The sequence below is a fragment of the Oryctolagus cuniculus genome, chromosome 6 (assembly GCF_051225735.1).
Source record: "Oryctolagus cuniculus isolate XC-2025 breed Fujian yellow rabbit chromosome 6, ASM5122573v1, whole genome shotgun sequence".
NCBI lineage: Eukaryota > Metazoa > Chordata > Mammalia > Lagomorpha > Leporidae > Oryctolagus > Oryctolagus cuniculus.
Genome location: NC_142872.1, coordinates 104941230 through 104965401, shown reverse-complemented (window position 1 = coordinate 104965401; position 24172 = coordinate 104941230). Strand labels below are relative to the sequence as shown.

General features: G+C 37.4%; 1 long non-coding RNA gene across 3 annotated transcripts in view; it reads right to left on the bottom strand.

Moving 5' to 3' along the window:
• Nucleotides 1-24172, bottom strand: part of LOC103348070 (uncharacterized) — a 60765-nt gene that overhangs the window by 1679 nt on the left and 34914 nt on the right. The window contains exons 4-6 of one of the 3 annotated variants that reach the window (XR_016235752.1): nucleotides 21100-21149; nucleotides 20119-20230; nucleotides 10696-10832 (exon numbers count right to left, since the gene is read on the bottom strand). This is a non-coding gene — a long non-coding RNA (uncharacterized LOC103348070). Of the gene's footprint in view, nucleotides 1-10695; nucleotides 10833-18790; nucleotides 19767-20118; nucleotides 20231-21099; nucleotides 21150-24172 lie in introns of those variants that run through there. The other 2 variants (XR_016235753.1, XR_016235754.1) reach the window with 2 other exon arrangements.

Below are 24172 nucleotides of genomic sequence, written 5' to 3'. Positions count from 1 at the left end.
CTAATTTAACTGCACTTACTGACCTGCGACATGTTTCTACTGTTGTAATAGTAAAACAGGAGCCCTTTCATCTCCACGCCAGATAAAGATTCAATTATTGAGTCTGTTACGCTTGACATTATAGAGATTGCCTGAGAGATTTTTATGGGAGATTTTTGTGTGGCCACTCCCTTGAAATCCACAGTGAAACTTGATCTTGCACAGTGGGTTTCCACCACTATGTCTTCACAAAAGCTCAGATAACTATAATGTAGTTTCACTGGTTGCTCAGTTGAATTTAAACCAGAAACAAATATGATATTTTCAGAAAAAAAATTATAACTACATTCACTGTACTAGTCCACTTTTTTTGAACTGACATAAAAAAGTATGAAACTAAAGTAACATGCATTCTTACATGGTTAAACTATTTAAAGTTCTTTGTGTAAAAGTCCACTTAGTATTGAGTAAATTAATTAATGCCATTCAACAATTGAGCTAATATTTGTCTAGCATTGTAAAAATAGCTCCTGTATTTTCTCCTCATTTTTCTTCTCTATTAAATAATACTTAATACCTAGTACAGACATCGACAGAAAGACTTGACAAAGCAGTTGCTCTGCCAAAGCTCCCCTCATACTCAAAGCTTCTCTAGAGCTGATAATGTGCAAAAAAGAAACCCTCTCAGGTTAGCTTATATAAATAATTTGACTCATTATACTCAATGTCGCTAGCCCTTTATTTGTAATGTTTAGAGTTTACACATTATAGAGAGCATATATTAATTTCAAATTGGTATTTAATCAATTGCCTTTTTACATCAGAACTCCATGTTCAAACTTCAGATGTTTCTGAAATTCTGATGTATTTTCCTTTTATTCCTTATATTTGAAGGTTCTTGCTAAAAATCTTAACAGTAGTTGGACATATTTAGGGTCTATAGTGCAATGCTTCAATCCATTTGTACAGCGTGCACTGATTAAATCAGAGAAGTCAACATGTCCCTTTCTTTGGCACAACTTTGTGATTGAAACTTAGAGCTCTTTTATTCTATTTTCTCATAAAATACACAATGGGTTATTGTGAATTATAGTCGCCCCACTATGCTACATGACACAAAGGAAGTATTCCCTCCATCAAGCTCTGGTTTGGTTCCCCTTTCAGCTTCTTCCTGGATTCATCTTTTTCTCTTCTCCTTTCTTCACCACTCCCTTTACTCAGTACAATTTGTGATTCCCTTCTACTTTAAAAATGTTTGGGTTTTTTTGATTCTTAGTGCCTATCCATAATGAGATTACCTTGTTTCTTGCTCACCTGTGTTAATACAGTAGCTGCCTAACTGGTCTTTTCTTTTTGTATTTTCCAAAGAAATTCAATATTCTGTCTACCAACTAGAGTGGTCTTTATAAAAGGAATATGTGGCCCTTCCATTCTCTAAAAGTGCTGCATGGTTTGCCAATGCCTAAGGAATAAAGTCCACACTCTGTGGCATGGTATTCCATGATTTAAATTCTGGTCTGTTTGATTCTAATGCCCTGAAACTCCAATTCAATCTTCTTACGCCTCTACAGCTTCAAACTATTCACTGAGATATGACCTTCCACATCTTCAAATAGTTGTTGATGCCATTTTAAAAGTTAGAATGTATATATATGATGAGTCTCAAAAAGTTCATGGAAAATACATATTGTGAAGAAATGAGGTAAACACATATTTTAAATCTATTGACCACAAATCTTTTAAGTGCTGTCATCATTCATTGATATTTATTATAATATAAATATTTCTAGTATTATAGAAAAGTATGTCAAAATGCAGCAAATAAACCAACATTTTCCTACTAGATTGTAATTCTAGCCTTATTAAAAATGAAATTCCTCATACAGTTTTGATTGTAAATTTGGAGTCTTTAATCTTAACCACTCATCTATTCAATAAAAAACAGTTCTGTTGAAATTTATTCCTCCTACTAAATGGTGATTCCTTAATATGTGCATTTTTATATTTACTGTGTAATGTAGTAAATGATATTCAACATGTACCAATTATGTGTTTGTGTGATCATTTGTTTTCTCCATTAGACTGCAAGATCAATAGGATCAGAAAATGTTCCCTTTTGCTTCCACTGTATCCTCCCAGCAAAGGACCATCAGGAACACTATGGATATTTAAAAATGTGTTTGAAAAATCATGACTGAATGCACATTCAAATTCCTGAATTCTCAAAGTGTGAGACCAAACATCAAAATCATTATAGTATAGACATTTCACTCCTTTATATTTAAAAAAATGACAAAGGAATTTTAAATACTCGCTTTGTTCATATACTTTAGTGTTTGCTACTACTGATAAATACAGATCATCTATGCATATAAGTGACAGAAGATTCAAAGTCTACAAAGGAAATACCACTCTGTGTCCAGGAAACTATTTACAATAAAGACTCAAGATTGAGGATTTTCAAAACACCCTTCCTCTCACTGCCAAAATGTTCTGTATTTTCTGTCTACAGGTCCTATGATAACACTTTATTGTGAAAAGAAAGAGTAGCTATTTTTAGACAACCAACAGTTAACTGGATTTTCTCTTTAATAATAAGAATAATTTAAATTATACTAACAAAAGAGGTTTCTGGATAGAATATCACAACCTATAGGAAGCATTTTCTTTAAGAATAAATGCTAACACCATTTATCTATGCCATAAATCTCTGGAGTTCCACCTAATAGGAAGGGCAAATATATCCATGTGCTTTTTAAATGAGATCTTTCTGTGATTGTTGGATACTCTTCAGCACTCTGCTTCAATAAAATCTTTACAGTGGAAGATGTTAAAATCAACAAACACAATAAAAATTGAAACAAGTTTTACCTTTAAAATCTAGGTAAATATTTAACCTATGATTCTCAACCCACAGGTGATATTTTTTAGACAACTTTGTACGAAATTCTAATAATGAAAAAATAGAAATATGCTGAATGAATAGATGAATGAATGAATCAATCAATGAATCAATTATCTGATGATTAATCAGGTTGTCAATGAATTCAAGGCCTCCATTATCTGCAAACAAACATTTCAATTTATTACACTTCTTCCTTTGCTGACATTTGGGTGCCTTTCATTTCCATTTCTGTCAGTGGCAAGCCTTCCTGTCCTTTGCGGTATATCTGAAAGTCAGTCTGACAAAGTGATGAAGCCTCAAGTTCTGCATTCAAGACAAATCTAGTTTCACACCCGGTAAGTCACTTTGAAATGATAGGAGCGGCCGGCGCCGTGGCTCACTAGGCTAATCCTCCGCCTTGCGGCGCCGGCACACCAGGTTCTAGTCCCGGTCAGGGCGCCGGATTCTGTCCCGGTTGCCCCTCTTCCAGGCCAGCTCTCTGCTGTGGCCAGGGAGTGCAGTGGAGGATGGCCCAAGTGCTTGGCCCCTGCACCCTATGGGAGACCAGGAGAAGCACCTGGCTCCTGCCTTCAGATCAGCGCAGTGCACCAGCCGCAGCATGCTGGCCGCGGTAAAGGAAGACCTTTCTCTTTGTCTCTCTCTCTCTCACTGTCAACTCTGCCTGTCAAAAATTAAAAAATTAAAAAAAATTAAAAGAATTAAAAAAAGAAATGATAGGAGCTTGAGGAAATTTTCTACAGTTAAAATTTTCAATCTATGAAACACAGATAATATTGATGTTGATCTGATTGGTTTGTGTTTAAAGGATAATAAATGTAAAATACTTATGACAAAGTTAAATTCTCAATATATATAATTAGCAATATTGGTGGGTGGCATTGACTTCATGAAAACTTCCTTGAAAATCATATCTACCAAACACATTGAAGTTACTAAAGATGTTTGTAGCTTAGAGTCAAATGGAGGACAGCTTCAAAATTCATATCTTAGGCCACACTAAAAACAAATAATCAAATCAATCTCTGTGGTCCAAAGGTAAAACAGACACACCTGTAATAGTTGAAGTTCCTTAGGTTATCACAATGTCACAAATTTGGAAACTATAGCAACCGTGTCTTCCCAAACTACTTGATCAGAAGATTACCTGGACTGTTAAATCATTGAAAGAGCCTCTACCTCAGAGCTCAGAATCTGAGTCTTCATGACACTGACACATGAATACACATTTTTTACACAACTTAGGTAAATCCCATGGTCAAGAAGTGTGGAAGCATGCGATTGTCAATTTGCATGAGTTTCCATATGAGGTGCTCTTAATCATTTATAATCCATTCTTCAGTGCAAGAACAATGTCTCTTTCAACTTTATGTTTTCTAAGATACTACTTGCATGTATTGGGCATGCAATGAATTGAGATTGAATTGAATTAAGTAAAATAAAAGTGGAGTAAATATGATAAATGAAATTTTAATTAAACCATTTCTAATTTGTACTAAAAGGTAGCGGAGGACAATTAGTATCAAAAGAACAAACATGTGTACCCAGACTTGACATCTGAAAAGTGTTGGCATCATCTCAGCCTTGTCACCGCTAAGTCTCCACATCTTGGAAGCTCATTTTGCTTTGGAGGACCTCAGTTTCTTTCCACGTCTAGCGTGGTGCATATGCATTTAAGTCCTTTAAAATTGATCCTTATCCAGTGCCAGGCCAAGTATGAATGAGGAGAAGGTGAAGCTGTGTTTTCCTATTTTAAAGTACATCTCTTAAGTATGCATTCTAGAAAAAAATTCATCGCTTTTCTATTGCCAGCCTTTCAGGTTTGTGTTGCTCTTCAGTGACTGCAGATGAAATGCGCTGAGCCCCAGTGCCATCGCCCTTCCCATCGGAGAGCAGCCTGTATCACTGCATTCTGCCAGTCTCACATATGTCCAAGCTTATTTTTATTCAGCGCCTTCGCGCTCACTGTCTGGTTTGTGATTTATGTGTCTGCTTTCTGTTTCCTGCCAGAACGTTTACTCCTCACCGGTCGGTCATTTTTCATCACTACAGATACACAGTCATCACCCTCATTGGTAAACCTCCCACCAAACCAAATGAAAAAATACTCTTTTTGCTGCTGTATTTAACTCTATCTCTTCTTACTTCTCAGTGAAGCTAGTTTTAAGATGAAAATGACCAGAATGAGAGAACAGATATAGGATGGTAAGTCTCCGGTCTTCCTACTCACAAATTATAACAGAATCAACCTCCAAAAAGACAGAATAAGTAACAATAAACTATTAAAGTATTTTTCATGGGTTATGCAGAAGAAAAACACATGATGTAATAAACTTACAAGAATAACTATAACTTCATCCACGTGAGAGACAATGTACATGTTAATATGTACAGCTTTTATGGTCAGTTGCTTTAAGTACAATTGTTACTGTTTCTATTACTTTTCAGAAAATGGCATATGCTGCAGTGGGCATTTGGCTCAGTAATTAAGACACCGCTTGGGACACTTACATCATATTTCAGAGATCTTGTGTTCTAGTCCTGGCTGTGCTTCTGACCCAGCTTCCACTAACGTGCACCCCAGGAGGTAACAGCTGATGGCCCAGGTAGTTGGGTCTCTGCCACCCACATGAGAGAATCAGGCATATTTTCAGATTCCTGGCTTCAGTCTGGCCCAGTCTCAGCTCTTATGAAGATTTGGGAATGAACACAAAGAAGGTCTCTCTCTCTCTCTCTCTCTCTCTCTCTCTCTCTTTCTCCCTCAGTTTCAAATAAAATTAAAACAAACACATACAAAACTTTTAAGGATGCATATGCTTAAAATGGTTTAATTTTTAGTAATTCGTATAAAAGAGAAAATAATAATGATCAAAATGTAAGTAATATATGGAGTCAGCATATTTTAAAAATACAGAAAAATATAAAACTATTGTGCTGCAAGTACTAAAGAAGAACATACTTTTCTTCACTGCTCTTTTGGGAAAATGTAATTGAAAAGGTTATGGGAAAGTTAAATTTAATGATTAAGTGTAATCTGGTTTTCAAATAATAACCATTTCATTACAACAATTGATAGCCTAAATATTGAGTAGAGATTAAATATGTGTGATAATCCTATAGATCATTCAACTACCCCCAAGTGACAATGAAACACAGACCAGAAAAGTAAATCATAAAAATATTTTATGATTATTCTGTTTCTGTATCCAGATGAAACTAATAGAGTGACTTTTCAGTAGGCCATCTGCAATATGATATGTGCCCTAAATTTGTGTTCAGTGCTGCTAAATCCTGTAGAAGATAAAGCAGAAGACGAAGAGGAGAGAAGAGCAATTCTCATTCCAATTTCTGAAATGCATATGAGGACTCATGACAAAGAATCACAGTTGAAGACACAGAGAACTGTCACAGTACATGATCCTGGGACAGATGGTTCTAATACACCCTGCAACTACTCAACCAACTGAATCCAATTCCTACATCCACATGGGTGCTATTCCTTGGTTGGGGTAATGACTGAGCAGCTGTCCGATATTTCTGTAGTTTTCATTGCTCAAAACTATTTTGAAATACTTATTTTGGAAGTGATATGTATCTTCAATAAAATAATGTTTTGTTCGTGGTATGTCCTAAGATTTTAATCATTTTGGTAATACCTTGTTAGTATATATGTGTGTATGGATAGCAAACTGACTAGGAACATAGAATATGAGTAAAAAAGACATGAGTTTAAATCCTAATTCTACCAGTTCCTGTCTAAGATCTTGAACAAGTTATTTAACCCATGTACAAGTATGCATAAATTCCTTGTTCTCTTTTTACATAATTCTCAGAAAGATTTTGAGGGTTAAATGATTAGGTTCCTAATCATTTATATATGTATATGCATGAATATTATAGACATGTACATTTGACACCCTAGATTTTTGCTATTTTGTTATTATGTAACATATCCTTCTCTTTCAATTTTATTTAAGATATACAAATTCCATGTACTTTATATATGCAGTTTTAGGGACATAGTGAGACTTCCACCCTACCCTTCCTCTTAGCCTTGCTCCCACCCTTCTTCTTCCTCCTTATCCTATTCTTAAGTTTTACAAATATCTGCTTTTAGTTTACTTTATACTCATAAGATTAACCCTATACTAATAAAGTGTTCAATGAACAGTATGAAGATAAAAATACTGTTCCTCTGTGATAGAGACAAGGGTTGTAAATGATCATCCAATCGCAAAATCCATTTCACTCCTATAGATTCCCTTTTAGATACTCTATTAATTACCACAGATCAGGGAGAACATATGGCATTTGTCACTTTGGGACTGGCTTATTTCACTAAGTACAATGGTCTCCAGGTGCATCAATTTTGTTGCAAACCACAGGATTTCATATACACACACATACATATATATATATGAAATTATGGTGCATATATATATATATTTCATATAAGATATATATATACCATAATTTCTTTATCCAGTCTTCAGTTGATGGACATCCTGGTTGATTCCATATCTTAGCTATGAGCTACAATGAATAAGGGGGTACAGATCACCCTATCATATGCTGATTTCATTTCCTTTCGGTAAATTCCCAGGAGTGGGATGGCTTGGTCACGTGGTAGGTCTATATTCAGATTTCTGAGGTATCTCCCTACTGCTTCCCACAGTGGCTGCCCAGTTTATATTCCCACCAACAGTGGATTAAGGTACCTTTTTCCCCACATCCTCTCCATCATTTATTGTTAGTTGATTTCTGTAGGAGAGTCATTCTAATTGTAATGAGGTGAAACCTCATTGTGGTTTTGATTTGCATTCCCAATCAAAATATCAACTATATTCTTCTCAGAGCTAGAAAATGATGCTAATATTTCCATATAAGTTTTATTATTTATATTTATATTTCCATATAAATATTAGCATCATTGGGAATGCTGAATCTGTAAATTGCCTTTGGTAGTATGGACATTTTGATGATATTAATTCTTCTAGTCCACAAACATGCAAGATTTTTCCATTTTTTTGTGCCTTCTTCCATTACTTTCTTTAATGTTTTGTAATTTTCATTGAAGAGGTCTTTCACCTCCTTAGTTAAATATATTCCGAAGTATTGAATTTTTCTTTATCTGTTGTAAATGAGATTGATTTTAGAAGTTCTTTCTCAGCCATGGAATTTTCTGTGTATACAAACGCTATTGATTTTTGTGTGTTAATTTTATTTCCTGCCACTTTACAAAATTCTTCTACGAGTTCCAATGGTCTCTTAGTGGAGTCTTTTGGTCTCCCCATATATAGGAGCATGTCATCTGCAAATAGGGACAGTTTGAATTCCTCCTTTCCAATTTGTATCCCTTTTATATCTATTTATTGCCTAATGGTTCTGGCTAAACTTTCAGGACCAGAAAAGATCTTCACCATCAATATTGTAGTCAAACTTTCATTAGTAAAACATAAAGAAAAGATTCTGAAATGTGCAATAGCGAAACTCCAGCTAGCTTTCATAAGATCCCCAATTAGACTCTCTGCTGACTTCTCATCAGAGTCATCTGATGATGGCCTAAGGGTCTGAGTGCCTGTCACTCACATGGGAGACCTGGATTGAGCTCCAGGTCCTAGGTTTGGCTAGGACCAGACCTGGATTTTATGGCCATTTTGGAATTAAAACAGTGGATATTGTTTACTCTATCACACTCCTTGTTGCTCTGCCTTTCAAGTAAATAAATAAAAAATTTTTTCAAAGGAAAACAAGTGCACAAATGCTAGCTCTTAAAATAAATTCTTTTGAAACCATAGCAATTAAAAAAGGGGTGGACAGATTTTGAGAGGACATTAGTCAGAGTCACATAATTGTCCACTTCAGTCCTAAGCTTGCATTTATCAGATCTACTTCCATCAAAAACTGGCTCTTCTTCTAGAATGGATTCTTCAAAGAAGGAGCAGTCATCACTTTCTTAAAATGTTATTTAAGGTATACAAATTACACATATTTAATATATGCAGATTTAGGATCATAGTGATACTTCCCACCTTATGCTCCCTCCTTCCCACTCTCCTGCCCTTCTTCCTCTTCCCTCTGTTATTCCCACTCTTAATTTTTTTTTTTTGGACAGACAGAGTTAGACTGTCAGAGAGGCAGAGAGAAAGGTCTTCCTTTTCCGTTGGTTCACCACCAGATGGCTGCTACGGCCGGCGCGTTGCAGCCGTTGTGCTGCGCCAATCTGAAGGCAGGAGCCAGGTGGCTTTCCTGGTCTCCCATAGGGTGCAGGGCCCAAGCACTTGGACCATCCTCCATGCCTTCCCGGGCCACAGCAGAGAGCTGGACTGGAATAGGAGCAGCCGGGACAGAATCCAGTACCCCCGACCGGAACTAGAACCCAGGGTGCTGGCGCCACAGGCGGAGGATGAGCCTAGTGAGCCGCAGCGCCGGCCTCCCACTCTTAATTTTTGCAAAAATCTGTTTTCAGTTTACTTTATACTTATAAGGTTAACCCTACATAAAGAGTTCAACAAATAGAATGAAGATAAAAACACTGTTCCTCAACAGAAGAAACAAGGACTATAAAAGATCATTGAATCTCGAAGTGTCTATCTCACTCCAATACATTACATTTTAGGTACTCTATTAGTTACCTCAGATATGGGAAAACATATGGTATCTGTCTTTTGGGGACTGGTTTATTTCACTAAGTATAATGGTTTCCAAGTGCGTAAATTTTGTAGTAAAAGACAGGATTTTTTTTTTATTTCTTTCTTTTAAACTGAGTAGAACTCCATAGTGTGTATATATCATAATTTCTTTGCCCAGTCATCAGTCGATGGACATCTGAGTTGATTCCACATCTTAGTTATTGGTATTGAGCTGCTGTAAACATGGTAGTATCGATAACTCTTTATATGCTGTTTTTGTTGTTGTTTGGGTAAATTCCCATGAATGGACAGATAACCATACACGAAGAGGCTGCCAATTGCAGTTAACACCTGATGAAGGTTAAAATAGTTCAGTCATTTTCAAAGATCCGCTGTTTGCTGTAAAGTGTGGGAACAGCATAACTCCCCTGCACCTTGCAAATCTTTCCCAGCGGCCCTCCATTCTGCAGTTTCCCAAAGGAGTTCAGCGTTGGGTTTGGTTCAGTATCCTATCTGTAAGATCTGGCAAGGAGGGAAATTTCCAGAAGCTGCAACTTAACCTTCCTACAGCAATAATTCTAATTTTCTGTGTTAGCCAATACAGAGAATCTGCCAGCTGCCATATATACTCATTACTATTAAACATTCTGAAACTAGACAAATAACCTTGGATGCAATTCACAGAAATGTGGGCAATGTGTGATTCTAACCCAGCATATGTTCCTATTTATTATCGGACTCTTACAAACTTCACATTGTTATTTAGTGTCCCTAAGAATTTGTGTCAATTCAGAAAAATTTAGATTTTTCTTCTTCTTCAATGCATAATTAACTGAAGTCTCTTTTGACAGGGACGGAAGAAGACAGAGGGTAGATGTCTATGGCAGTGTTGCAGGAGATCCAAAACTCTCCTTTAGTCTGTAGGCTCTAGGTCTATGAAACACTTAGCTCTGTGATTAGGGCAGAGGACATGATTCCCATTCAAAATTATTCAAATCAAGGATTTGGCCTCTAACCTGGAAATTTACTTGTTATACGGATAATTTAATGGTTTATTAGGCTGTACATTTACTTCATTTTGAGTAACGTGAAATTGAAGATCTCCATGAGTCAAAACTTCAAATTCAGTGTACAATGCACTGAACATACTCACCTAATCCCTAGCAATAAGTGTAACATTACCTTCATGGGATATTCACGTCAGTGACAGCTTCCATCCACATTGTACCTGGCCTTGTTTCAAGGATGTGGCTGTTTCTCTCACTTGTGTTATTTCTTAATGACTTAGTGATGGGATGGCCCTTTGGGGATCCTTCCTCCTGAAAAAAAAATGTGGTGTGCAAAGGGCTGAATCTCCAGGATAAATCAATTAATTTATGTATTTGAAAGAGTTACAGAGAGGCAGAGGCAGGGAGAGAGAGAGAAAGTCTTCCATCCGCTGACTCATTCCCCAGATGGCCGCAATGGCTGGAGCTTCACCGATCCAAAGCCAGGGGCTTCCTCCAGGTCTCCCACATGGGTGCAGAGGACTTGGGCAATCTTCTACTGCTTTCTCAGGCCATAGCAGAGAGCTGGATCGGAAGAGGAGCAGCCGGAACACTGCAGGCAGCAGCTTTACCCACTATGCCACAGCGCCGGCCCCAATAAATCAATTCTAACTTGCCTGTTTTCCTAAGGCTTTGGATTATTTCCTATTTAATATACCAAGGAAGTTCTTGTATCATAATCTCATTGAGTTACCACTTGAAGTTTTACTCAAGCAAGGGTTTCATGTTAGAGCACTTCCACCTGCTAAACTAGCATATGAAATTCAGACTCTACCGGGTGCACTCATACAAATAAACTTTTCCTTATTCATTCTTACACAGTCTGAAATTTATTTTGGAGTGTGATCTCTTTCCTTACAAGTCACTTTGTACATATCCCCTGGAGCAAGTGCAGAATGAACAATAGTTATAAGATGGTTGGAGTGAAAGGAAGAGGGGTGAGGGAGACAGTGAGATCTTCTGTCTCCTAGTTTATTCGCCCCCAATACCTGGGGCTTGGCCAAGCCAAAGCCAGGAGCCAGGAACTCCATTCTGGTCTCCCACCTTGGTGGTAGAAACCTAAGTACTTGAGCTATCATCTGCTTCCTTCCCAGGTACCTTAGCAGGAACCTGGATCAGAAGCAGAGTAGCCGGGCCTCTAACCAGGCACTCCAATATAGAATGCAAGTATCCCAAGTGGTGGCTTAACCCACTGAAATACAACCTTTGCTAAATGGATTTCATCCTTTAAATAGATCCACTTTCATTGTCCTAATTCACTTACTGTAAAAGTTCTATTAGGTGTATATATGTTCAATTATATTTTCCTTTTGGGTTCTTTTCATTGCCTTGTGAAATATGTATTCTTCTCATTCTATTTGCACCCTTTCTTGTATTTTGCATGTTACAACTGTTCTCCTTCACTATAGTTAATTTTTGGGTGTTTTCATTTTGATTATGAATTGATATTCAGAGGACTTTTAAATTTTTCATTAATATTAATAGAATAGTTTTGGTGTATTCCACAGATACAATTCCAAGAAGGATTTTTTTCTGTGGAATTTTCACTTAGCCTGGGATCCCTCCTAAGAGGGTTTATGTTTTTCTTCCCATATAATTCAGCACCTTGTTCCATGCTATTCATTTTGGTCTTTGTGTTTCATTTTACTTATCTTTCGCTATGTGTGTTATTTTGTTTGCTTTTCTATCAACTTAAGTTCATTTCTCAGCTTGTGGCTCCCTAAACCACAAGAGTAGTGCAGATTTGTACTCCATGCCAATGTGGTTATGCAGTCTCAGTGGAAACCTTTCTGTTCATTGTTTTTTTACCCCCTGAAAGAACTTGTCAACACAAATAAACTTGTATGTCTTCTACCTTTATTTCAAGAATTTTTTCTTTATTGTTGTTTTTGTTTACTTTTTTTTATATCTATGCTTTCGCTTACATTTTCAGCCTTCTGATTTTCAGCTCCACAGGAATTTCATTTCCAACCTCCTTCCACTCGCCTGAGGCCACGGTCTGGTCTCTTGGGAAAGTTTCCTGTTTTTCTGGAACTATTCTGCAGGGAAGTTAGGGATTTCAGTTCTATTTCCCAATCACTTGTCTAACTCTTTGTTTTTTACCCCCAAAGATACCCTTGCATTATAGTGAACACACTAAAAATGATTTGTTATATTTATCCACATAGAAATGTGCATTGTAATGAGGTTTTCCATAGCCTGTATTATGCATTATTGCCAGAAAAAGAAATGCTGATATTTATATTTTAACTTCAACTTTGATGCAAGAGTTTCCTAGAGAATCATTTTGAAACTCCAAGTATCTATGAATGTTGATATATAATTTTGAATTTTACTGGAATGCTATTTTAAGTATGACCTGTATATTTAGCCACTTGGGAAATTTACTGGAATTTCTTAAATGGCCCACTGTATCAACCAACTTGAGCAATATTTTGAGGAAAATGGAAAAGAAGAAATAATTTGAAACAAGAAATGTCAATTCTCAATCTAATAACAATCTATCAGAGTATTTTATGTCATTTATCTTATATCTAATTTCTTAGAAAAGTTGAAAGTGGTAATAATATTTTCCAAAATAATTGCCTTGTTTTTATCTCCTTCTCTTTTTAACTAGCAGTTTCTTCTCTATATACATCAATATCAGGTTATTTGCTTCTTAATGTTTGATTATGCCAGGTTATATCTTCAGTGTTGATATCAATGTTTATCTTTCTTCCATTTATTAACTTTGTTTTAGAATTATATTTCAATGGCAACTAATGTCCCCCATCCCTTAATTTAATTAGTATACTACATATATCTTTGCCCATCTTTTCCTTTTTTACATTTGTGTTCTTTTGTTTTTGCATAAGTTTTGTGTAGAGTGCATATTTAGACATTTTGGAGTGTCTAAAATTTAATCTTTGTATTTCTCAAGTGAGTTTAGCTCTTTTCTAATTTATGGTTCTACATGAAATATTTAATCATATGCACATCACTGCATTTCATGCTCTGTTTACTTTGTGCTTTCTTTTCATTTCTTTTTACTTGCATTTCCTTGTATTAATATTTTGTTTGCTTAATTCCAGTGGTGATTTATAAGGCATCTTGATTTTAGGTTTCTACTGATCATTTGAAAATTAATCTTTTAAAATTTTCATGTGATATGTACATGTAGAATTTTCTACATTGATACAGGAGTGCTATCCATTGACTTCCTTCTATGAAAGATGTTAAATGTATTACACTTTACCTTTACCTCCTCTCCTCTAACCCCAGCCTCAAGCTACATGTCAAGTTTAATAAAAGACAATCTGAACCAAGTAGATCCAGTTTCATCTTAATACATGTTATGTGCGTTCCATTTAAAAATTATTTATATATTTACATGAATTTTAGAGCTACTGATGAACTAAAACAAAATTAAAATAATTCCAATTATTACTGGCTGCCATTTTATATTATGACTTCTTCATTATTGGGATCTCTGTTTTAACTAATCTGTTAATTGATGAATTCTATCAGAAGTGAACATTAGCAGTGTATTTTCTGAGAGTTGGTATTTGAGAAAATAACTTTCTGTTACCAAAGTACAAGACCAATAACCTAGTTAAGTATTAGGATTTTCAGTGATAACATTTTCACTTAAAAAATAATAGCAATTAAAAAAAATGAAATCCTGACATTTGCAGCAACCTGGATGAAACTGGAGATATTTATGCAAACTGAAATAAGTCAGACACAGAAAGACAAACTCCACGTTTTATCTCACATGTAGAATTTAAAATATTTAGAGTATTGGGGCCAGTGCTGTGGCGTATTGGATTAAGCCTCTGCCAGTGCTGCCGACATCCCATATGGACTCTGGTTCAAGTCCCAGCTGCTCTACTTCCAATCCAGCTCTCTGCTATGGCCTGGGAAAGCAGCAGAAGATGGCCCAAGTCCTTGGGCCCCCGCATCCATGTGGGAGACCCAGAAGAGGCCTGGCTTTGGATCAGTGCAGCTCTGGTTGTTGCAGCCAGCTGGGGAATGAACCAGTGGTTGAAGACTTCTCTCTCTCTGCCTCTCCTTCTCTCTCTGTGTAACTCTTTCAAATAAATAAATAAATCTTTAAATATATATATAGAGAGAGTATAAAAATGCACAGATGCCATATTATTAGGTATCTAGATGGCTATATACATTGTCTTCACTGAATTATACCCTCTAAATAGTAATATATCCTTCTTTCCTCACTTTTTGATCTTTGTCATGAATCCCATGTTCTGTGATACTAATATCACTCATTTCAAGTATAATAGTATACCTTTGTTATGTATAGAATATCTACATAGGAAACAAACACTGTGAAAACACTAACCCCAGCTATATATATTAATACATAAATAAATATGGGGGGAAATGTTTTTTTTCCTTCAGGTGTTTGGTAATGTGTAATAATTCTGATGTCAACATTTACACAATTTTAATAATTAAAAGAAAAATCAGGCAGAGGTCCGGTTGTCCTTGGGGAAAAAAGTGAGGTATGAAAATTCTCTATAGCTTATGTACAGCCTTTGACTCTCTTCAATTCCTTTCATGTTATCCACTCCTGCAAAAGAAGCAAACCTTTACAGGATGTTCTTCTACCCATTGCTTAATTGCCCACACTAGAGAGAAGGCATGGGATAACTGGGCCTCCCCTATGTTAGGAGCCATCCTTCATGCTGTCAATTCTCCACTTGGTTTGAACTATGCATACCAGAAGCAAATACTGCATCCCTGTAATTCTACTGGTGGAACCCAAGGCAGTATGATAAAAAAAAAAAAAAAAAAAAAAACAGAAAAATAATCCAAGCATCATTCCCTTGTGCCCCTGCTGCAAGTGCTACATATCTAATTTTCCTTCATCATTTACAACCTGGTTTAGATAATAAAAATTATTCTACTCCCCATCCCCAACCTTCCATATTCATTTATACTTCTGAAACCAACTTTTGCTCCTTATAACAAGATGCACAGCCAAGATTCATAAGTATTGGCATTACCCACACAAAACAAAGACTCTCTGGAATAAAAACAGATGAAATAGATCTAAATGGCTCTGTTTTGATTTTTTAAAGATTTTCTTTGCAATTAGAGAGACAGCACAAGAAAGACAGAGAGTTCCCATCCATTGGTTCACTGCCCAAATGCCTTGGATGGCTGGGGCTGAACTGAAGCAGAAGCCGGGAACTGGGAACTGAATTCAAATCTCTCACATGGGTGGTAGAAACTCAAATGCTGAGTCATCACCACTGCCTCCCAGGAAGTTGGAGTCAAGAGTCAGCTGGGGGTTGACCTCACACCCCAGTAGGAAACCTGGCTATCTTAATGGGTATAACATTAGGTCAAATACTCTCCCCTACTTTGACTTTTCCTGAACTTACCTTTGGTTTTGTATAGCATCTGCCTTTGTAAAAGATATTAAAGGAGAGCTTTCTTTGGAACTCATAAATGTATTTACCGTTAAGATACTGATGACAATGTTGTTAATTATCTTGTACAGTTGGGCTGTTATGGTTAGGTTCAGCCTTAACCTAGGTTTTAAAATATTTTCACTGAGCAGAATTATAAATCTTGTTCTCATAGTACATCCCAAAACCCAAAATTAGCCTATTATAGTCCAGTTTCAGTATCTGAGTTCTGCTCTAATAAGGCAATATCTTTTTAAAAAATATTTTATTTATTTATTTGAGAAGTAGAGTTACAGATAGTGAGAGGGAGAGGCAGAGAGAAAGGTTTTTCTTCCGTTGGTTTACTCCCCAGATGGCCGCAATGGCTGGAGCTGCGCCAATCCAAAGCCAGAAGCCAGAATCTTCTTCCGAGTCTCCCACATGGGTGCAAGGGCCCAAGGAATTGGGCCATCTTCTACTGCTTTCCCGGGCCATAGAAGAGAGCTGGATTGAAAGAGGGACAGCCAGGACTAGCACCGACACCAATATGGGATGCTGGCACCACAGACGGAGGATTAACCTACTGCACCACAGCGCCGGCTCCAGCTATATCATATTATGTCTTTGTTCTTGTTCTCCTCAGTCCTCCTGGGTAGGAGGCTGCTGTTTCTAAACTCCAGATCCTGTGGTAGAATGATGTCCATCTGGTGTCAGATGACTGCCCTGATCTAAGCTCTTCCCCACTCCGTACAGCCTTCTGTTCTCCGTGCAGCTCTTGCTCATTGATTGCACCTTTCACTGGAGCCTGCTCATTTCCTTCCAACTGCATGCCCCAAAGGCTCTCCTGGTTATTCTATCATATCTCAGTGGGTTGGTGTGTCCCTAAGAACCTAATTTCTTATTCACAACCTGTCCTGACATTCTCCAAGCCCCCACCAATAATACAATGCTGATTTTTCACCAAAACCAATTACCTGGAATTGCCAATGATTCAGCAATTATATGACAGCAATAAATATTTGCATATTTTCATACTATTTACTGACTATGCCAGAATGTATAAAAGGAGGCTTTCAAGGCTCATTCCCAGTCATCTGATATTAAAAATCCATCCCATTAAGATGACAGGGTGGCCATTTGTTACAGCATTTAAATCAGCATTTGGGATGCCTACATCCCAGTTCCCTGGGTTTCAGTATTGTTTCCATTTCCAATATCACTTCCTGTTAAAGCACCCTGGCAAGCAACACGTGATGGTTCCAGTATTTGGGTTCCTGCCACCCACAAAAGAAGGAAAACCAGATTGAATTCCAGGATCCTTATTTTGTCCTGGCACAGACTCAGCTGTTGCAGACAGATAAGGAGTAAACTAGCAGATAGAATCTCTCTTCCTCTCTCTCCCTCTCTCTCTCTCTAATATGTAAAATAAATAAATAAGAAATATAAAAATATTAAGATAGTGCCTACTCCATTCTACACAATTTTATCTCCTTTCACATGTAAATAACTGACTTGTTCTTGGACATGCACTTTTAATTTGCCTTTAATCATTCTCACAAAGGAAGCTATGTGTGGTTATTTTTCGACCATTGAGTAGCATGAAGAAGCAATAAACACACAGGTATCTCTACTTGTTTGGTACACCTCTAAGTAAACCTTAAAATTATTTCCACAAAACTTTTGTAGTAGGAAAGTTGTAATTAAATCATTGAAATTTTTATTATAAGTAAGGAAATGTTTATAATATCAGGCAGAAATGAATTTTTTTAGAAATTCATTTGTATAGATAGATGTGTAGACCAATGGAACAGAATAGAAAATCAAGAAATTAATCCATGTATCTATAACCAACCTATCTTTGACAAAGGAGCTAAAATCAGTCTATGGAGCTAGGACAGTCTCTTCAACAAATGGTCCTGGGAAAATCGGATCTCCATGTGCAGAAGTATGAAACAAGACCCCTACCTTATACCTTACACAAAAATCTATTCAAAATGGATCAGAAACCTAAATCTACAACCACCAAATTACTAGAGAACATTGGGGAAACTCATTAAGATATTGGCATAGGCAAAGACTTCTTGGAAAAGACCCCAGAGCCACAGGAAATCAAAGCTGAAATATGGGATTACATCAAACTGAGAAGCTCTGTACTGCAAGAAACACTCTGCAAAGTGAAGAGGCAACTGACAGAATGGAAGAAAATAATCGCAAACTATGTAATGGATAAAAAATTAATACCCAGATTCAATAAAGTGCTCAAGAAACTCAACAACAACAAAATAATCCAGGTAAGAAATGGGGAAAGGAGTTAAACAATACTATACAGAAAATACCTGCAATTTTTAGACATACCATTGTAATCCAATGAAGTCATTTAAAAAGTAAGCTCCAGCAGACCACAAGGAAATGTAACTAAGAAACTTATTTACAAGATGCTTGACATTTATAAGGAAGATAGATGGCTTTTGGAAATCTAGCACCCATCATTACTGGGGTAAATCAACTCTGCAGGGACTTGCTCTGCTTATAGGATATGGATAGATAGTTTCCTTTCCCATTCTGCACCGAATACAATTTGTAGGGGGAAAAAACTAAAGCACTTGATCTCCTTGGGAGAAAATAAAACCATGGATGAGGGAGAGAAAACATGACCTGACAATATTATACCTACTTTATCACATAAGTGCAAGAAACAGTCATTCCCAAACGTGAAAGGTATCAAGAGAACTAAAGACCTTTCTTAAATAAATCTCTTAACTTGAAATCTTACCAGTCAGCTAATTTGACCAAAACAAAGAAATAAGGAAAGGAGAATATGTGTTGAGCACTGAATTTATGGTTATGAAAAAGAATTCATGTTTTTGACAATGGAAAATACAATTTGAGACAAACCGGGTTCTAAAAGAGAGGAGATACAGGAAGTAAAGTAATACTTTCAAAGTAGGTAATGAGTCAATATTGTCCAAAATTAGAATATGGAATTAAGGTAACACAATGACTCAAACAAGTTACACACTCTTATTTAATACCTGTTAAGTAAAATAAAGCAGCATCTGCAGGACAAGATTTTAGGTACTTTTTATACAAAAGATCCAACATGTGTGCCATAGTACCATAATACACAGTAGACTGAGTTTCTCATTTTTAACCAAAAAACAAAATCTGTTACTTATTTATTTTACTTTTGTTCTCTCTTAGAATCCATAGATTTAAAGGCTCCCTCTGGTGGTTAAATGAAATATAAATGTTATTTGTTACTAATATATAATTTAAAAAGCTCAAATAAAAACCAATGATATATCTTGAAATAACTTTGTATAGAATATGAAAGTTTTCTGATTTTTGATATCTGGGACTCATCATGATAAGGCAATTGTAGTGATGAATACGATGATGACATAATTTTTCTCAACTCTATGACTCGTGCTGATTGCTACAAGCTTGAACAATGTAGTTCAAAACCATCTGGCAAAAACAAGCAGGCCGGCACCGCGGCTCACTAGGCTAATCCTCCGCCTTGCGGCGCCGCCACACCTGGTTCTAGTCCCGGTCGGGGCGCCGGATTCTGTCCCGGTTGCCCCTCTTCCAGGCCAGCTCTCTGCTATGGCCAGGGAGTGCAGTGGAGGATGGCCCAAGTCCTTGGGCCCTGCACCCCATGGGAGACCAGGAGAAGCACCTGGCTCCTGCCATCGGATCAGCGTGGTGCGCCAGCTGCAGCGTGCCGGCCCTGTTGGCCATTGGAGGGTGAACCAATAGCAAAGGAAGACCTTTCTCTCTGTCTCTCTCTCTCTCTCACTGTCCACTCTGCCTGTCAAAAAATAAAAAAAATAAAAATTAAAAAAAATAAAAAACAAGCAAAGAAGGGAAAATTAATTAAAAACAAATTATACATTTTAAAAAGTACAATTTAAAAATTAAGTTTCTAGAAAGCAAAATGGAAACTGAGAAGACATTTTGAGGTTTTAAATAGCACAAAAGTTCTGAAGTGTTTAAATATCAATAAACACAGAATCAAAAATATTAGAAACATTTTCATTGTTATAAGAACTATGTGATCATTACTTTGACAAATTTTTCTAGCAACTCTGAGAAAAGATATAATAGCTTTAATAGAGAAATTTCGCTTAAAAGTCTGATAGAAGCGTTCATTTCTCTCTTACTCTTTCCTAGGTCTCATATGAAGGACTGGACTTGTTGTATGGCTCTTCCTCAGCTTCTCTCTCCTTTCAATGAGCACAGTCTGCTTCTGCGTATCATGAGAGCCACAACCGCCTGCTGGAACATGGGAAAAGGACCTGGAAATTCTATTCTGCTGAAGTTAAAGGAAGCAACAGAAATTCCTACTATTGTCAGGCAACTTTATCAAGCACATTATCTGGCTAATGATATAAATAGCATTAAATGGGGTGGCAAGTGGATGTTCTGGAAGGAGAGCATCAAGAGGAACAATGGTTTTTAATTCTGGAAAATCTTCCGGCTACGTGAAGACCGGTACCTCCTCCCATCATTTCAGTCTTCACCAATTCTTTACGTTTTTTTTTTCCACATGAATGCACAAGGACATCAGGAAGAAAATAAGTCATATTAATCTCTTCCTCTGTAACTGATTAAAGCACAGTTTTATTATTCTACTTTAATAAGTAAATAATAATAATAATGAAGTTCAGAGGGAAAAGGCAAAAAATCTAGGAAGACAAAATTACTGCTGTAGGCTTATAGACTCTGCTTTCAGAATTTGACCACCCTCAGAAACTCTCAAACAATGTTACATGAGGAAAGCATATTTTGCCTCACCTCTGAGACCATGTACATCTATTCATACAAGTGTACTTGCTACACATTCATCTTCATGTAGCCCAGACCATCTTTAGGTAAATGCAACAAAACGAGACAAAGGGTTATCTGTCTCACAAGGTCATAGGACCTGGAGTTCCTCCTGCCCTGCCCTGGATAGCTCCACTGAATGGTCTGAGAAAAATCTTAGGAGCTAGTTACTTAGCTGTTGATTGTATAATCAGGGAGAAAGCTTTAAGAGCAAAATTAAGATTGAGGAGCACCTCTAAGATTGAAAGATGGCAAGGGTAATGGCAGTCACAGAGAACAAGGGCCCCCACCTCCCAGTAAATACTTTCTATACCCACAGAGTAGTCTTCCAAACATGCTTCAGTTGGATATTTGAAGAGCCATAGTCCTAGGAAGAAAAAAGTACATTCTTAGGTCAAGTAGGCTTGGAACATGGTTCAAATTGTATCGCCTATTAGGGATGAAAAAAAGAATATGAAAGAGGAATAGAGGGAGAAGAAGAGGGAGTAGAGGAGGAAGGTACAGATAAGAGGAGAAAGAAAAAACTCAAGGTAACTTTGATTCACTTAGAATTTCTCAAACACATATGACAATTAAACCTGTCTTTTCCATTTGAGCAGTCTATAAACACTCTGAGGAACTTATATGCAACTTGTTAATAGAATTAGCTTCATTAATAGAATTCATGTGAATGTAGGAGCTAAAAATATATTTTATATGTGTGTATATAAATATATAATTGTATACAATTTACAATTCCTACATGGCTTTGTAATGGCCTAGTGCTAGACATTCTCCAACCTCTGGATCCTCACACACTGAGATCCTGATAATAATGTTCTTGGGTGGAGCCCAAAATATGATATATTTATAAGTACCTGGGTCACCAGAAATTGCAAACCCAACGTAAACAGTAAAAAGATACCACTTTCTCCTGGGTTGCTTATCCTTGGTTTTCCTCCCAATTTCCCTCCCCTTTTTGCTCAATGTTATTATTGAGGAAAACTCATCATTCCTCTCCTTCCCTAACAGTTGGTTCAAAAGGGCAAGAGTAATGGCAGCAAAAAGAAGCAAAAACAAGAAGAGAGAATATGGACACAAATGGACTCTGGACCAATCTCCACCTATCTGCTCTTATGCTTAATCTCTGGAAAAAGACCTCAATGCTTCTCTGAAAATCAGATTATTTTACACTAAGCTCTATAAACCACACCTAGAGTCATCACTTAGAGAGAGCTTACCTAATTTTGTAACTAAATGGGTGAAAGAGAGAATATAAAAGGGGGGAAAAAAGACGTTTGGTGTTTGGGGCTAGTGGGAATTCCTATTACCAGTGTTATCTTTGTATGAATATGGGTGAAGTGAATGGATACAAGGAGCTCAATAATCCACAGCCTTGGCCACAGTTGGAAGGACATCTGAAACACAACACTAGGCTTCTGGTGATTGCTTCTACGATTCCCACATGCAACCTCACCATCTTGTCAGTCCTGAGAATATCGCCATGAGACATTTCAGTGATACATTTCTTAAACTTCAATCTCCCAGAAAGAAAGAGCCTAATGGGCCTGTACCCAGATTCTGCCCTTCAACCAGGTCGGATCTTGTTCTCAAGATACTCTTCAGTGGCGCTCTGCCATGACTGCCTGACTCTACCATTGTGTACTCAAATAATGACATCAGGAAGCATTTGGTTACAGCCAAGCCCTAGTGACTGGTCTCCCTATGCACAGGGCCTGACAATCTCCTGAAATGTTGATTCCCACTCCATCCTCAGCTCTGACCCTTTATCTACTTTTTTTCAGTTTCTAACACTTGATGGCATTTCTGGACTCCAGGCTCAGTAACCAGACTGAACAACACTAGGTCACGTGTCAGAGGCTACACCCCATAGATAGATCTTGTCAGTCCCTTCTGTTGTGTATCAATACTTTATGATAAGGGTCCTGACCCTAAATCCTGGCTCTCTAGGAGGTACCAACCACCTGGGCTTCAAATTGCCTACAGAAGTGTAAGTCATACATGCCATGTCCCTGCAGGACTCTAGGGCTGCATTATTAGGAATGAGATGGATTCAGTTCTCCAGTCATCCCCCTCCCCTCACCACCTGGCCACCGTCCATTGAGCCAGCCTTCTGGGGAGGCTAGTTTCCCACTCTGGCTTGCTTCCTAGCTTCCAACAAGACCTCAGCAGACTTAATGCCAGAGCCCCCACTGAGATACTTACATCCAAGCATTTAAATTTGAATTCCTTCTCCAAAAAACATTGACAGCAGGTGTGAGAAAAGCATTTTATGGACTGTAAAACCCTATTTTCTGCCCCTGTGTCAGTTGCCTACCTGGGTTCCTAGCCTATCTGATATGTTTTTTGGAATCTTGATGGAAGAAGCTATGCCCTTTGACACTTACATGCTGTGAACCTGCAGAATAAACATCACTTGGAAACTTGGACACTGACAAGGTTTACTGTTTGCCCCTCCAGAGTGGTTTGCTTCAGCCACATCTGAAGCCACAGGTGTGGCTTAGCCAGGGAGAGCTGCACCAAAATGCAAAGAGGAGAGCTCCGAAACAATGCTGAGCAACACACGCATGGAGGATGCCTTGAGCCCATACCCCCAAACCAATCTGTCCTCAACTGTGAACTTGAAAGAGGCTGTGCAACTCCTTCAGGATTTTGTTTAGAAATTGCTTCCACTAGATGTGCTGGTATATCACTCTGAAACTCTCCCTAGCTGTCCATATTATCTAGTAGCATTCTGGAACTGCCACTTACAGAAACTCCAAGACAACTGAGACATTCCCTACAGCTACATTCTCCTGTGCTCTCACCAAAACTGCCTTCCATGCTCCATTCATGGCACTACAGGCATTTTCTAGCCTTCTTTTCTGAACTCATTCAGCTTCTGTCCACTACCCAGTTCCACAGCCACTTCCACATTGTTAGGTATGTATTATAGCACACTCCGCTTTTGCTACCAATTTTCTGACATAGCCCATTGCATGCTGCTATCACAGAATACCTGGGACTGGGTAATTTATAAAGAATAGAAATTTATTTCTCAGAGCTCTGGAGGCGGGGAAGTAAAATATCAAGGTATTGGCATCTGATGGCCTTCTTGGCATCTTTGGTAGGAGGAGAAAAGATAAAATAACACACTTTTGTGCATGAAAGTGAGAAGGGGGCTGAACTCATTCTTATAATGATAATGATATTAATGCATTCCCTACATATATACAGGAGACCATGAATCAAGTAAGCTGTTCTGTATTGCACATAGCAGGCCAAGCATCTCTTACACAGATGGGGAAAAGAGAGAGGGAGAACAGAAAGGCAGAAAAGAGAACTTTAGTTAAATTTGCAAGGATAAAATTTAGAAGACTTTTTCTTTGTTCTTAACTTCTCCACCTGCAG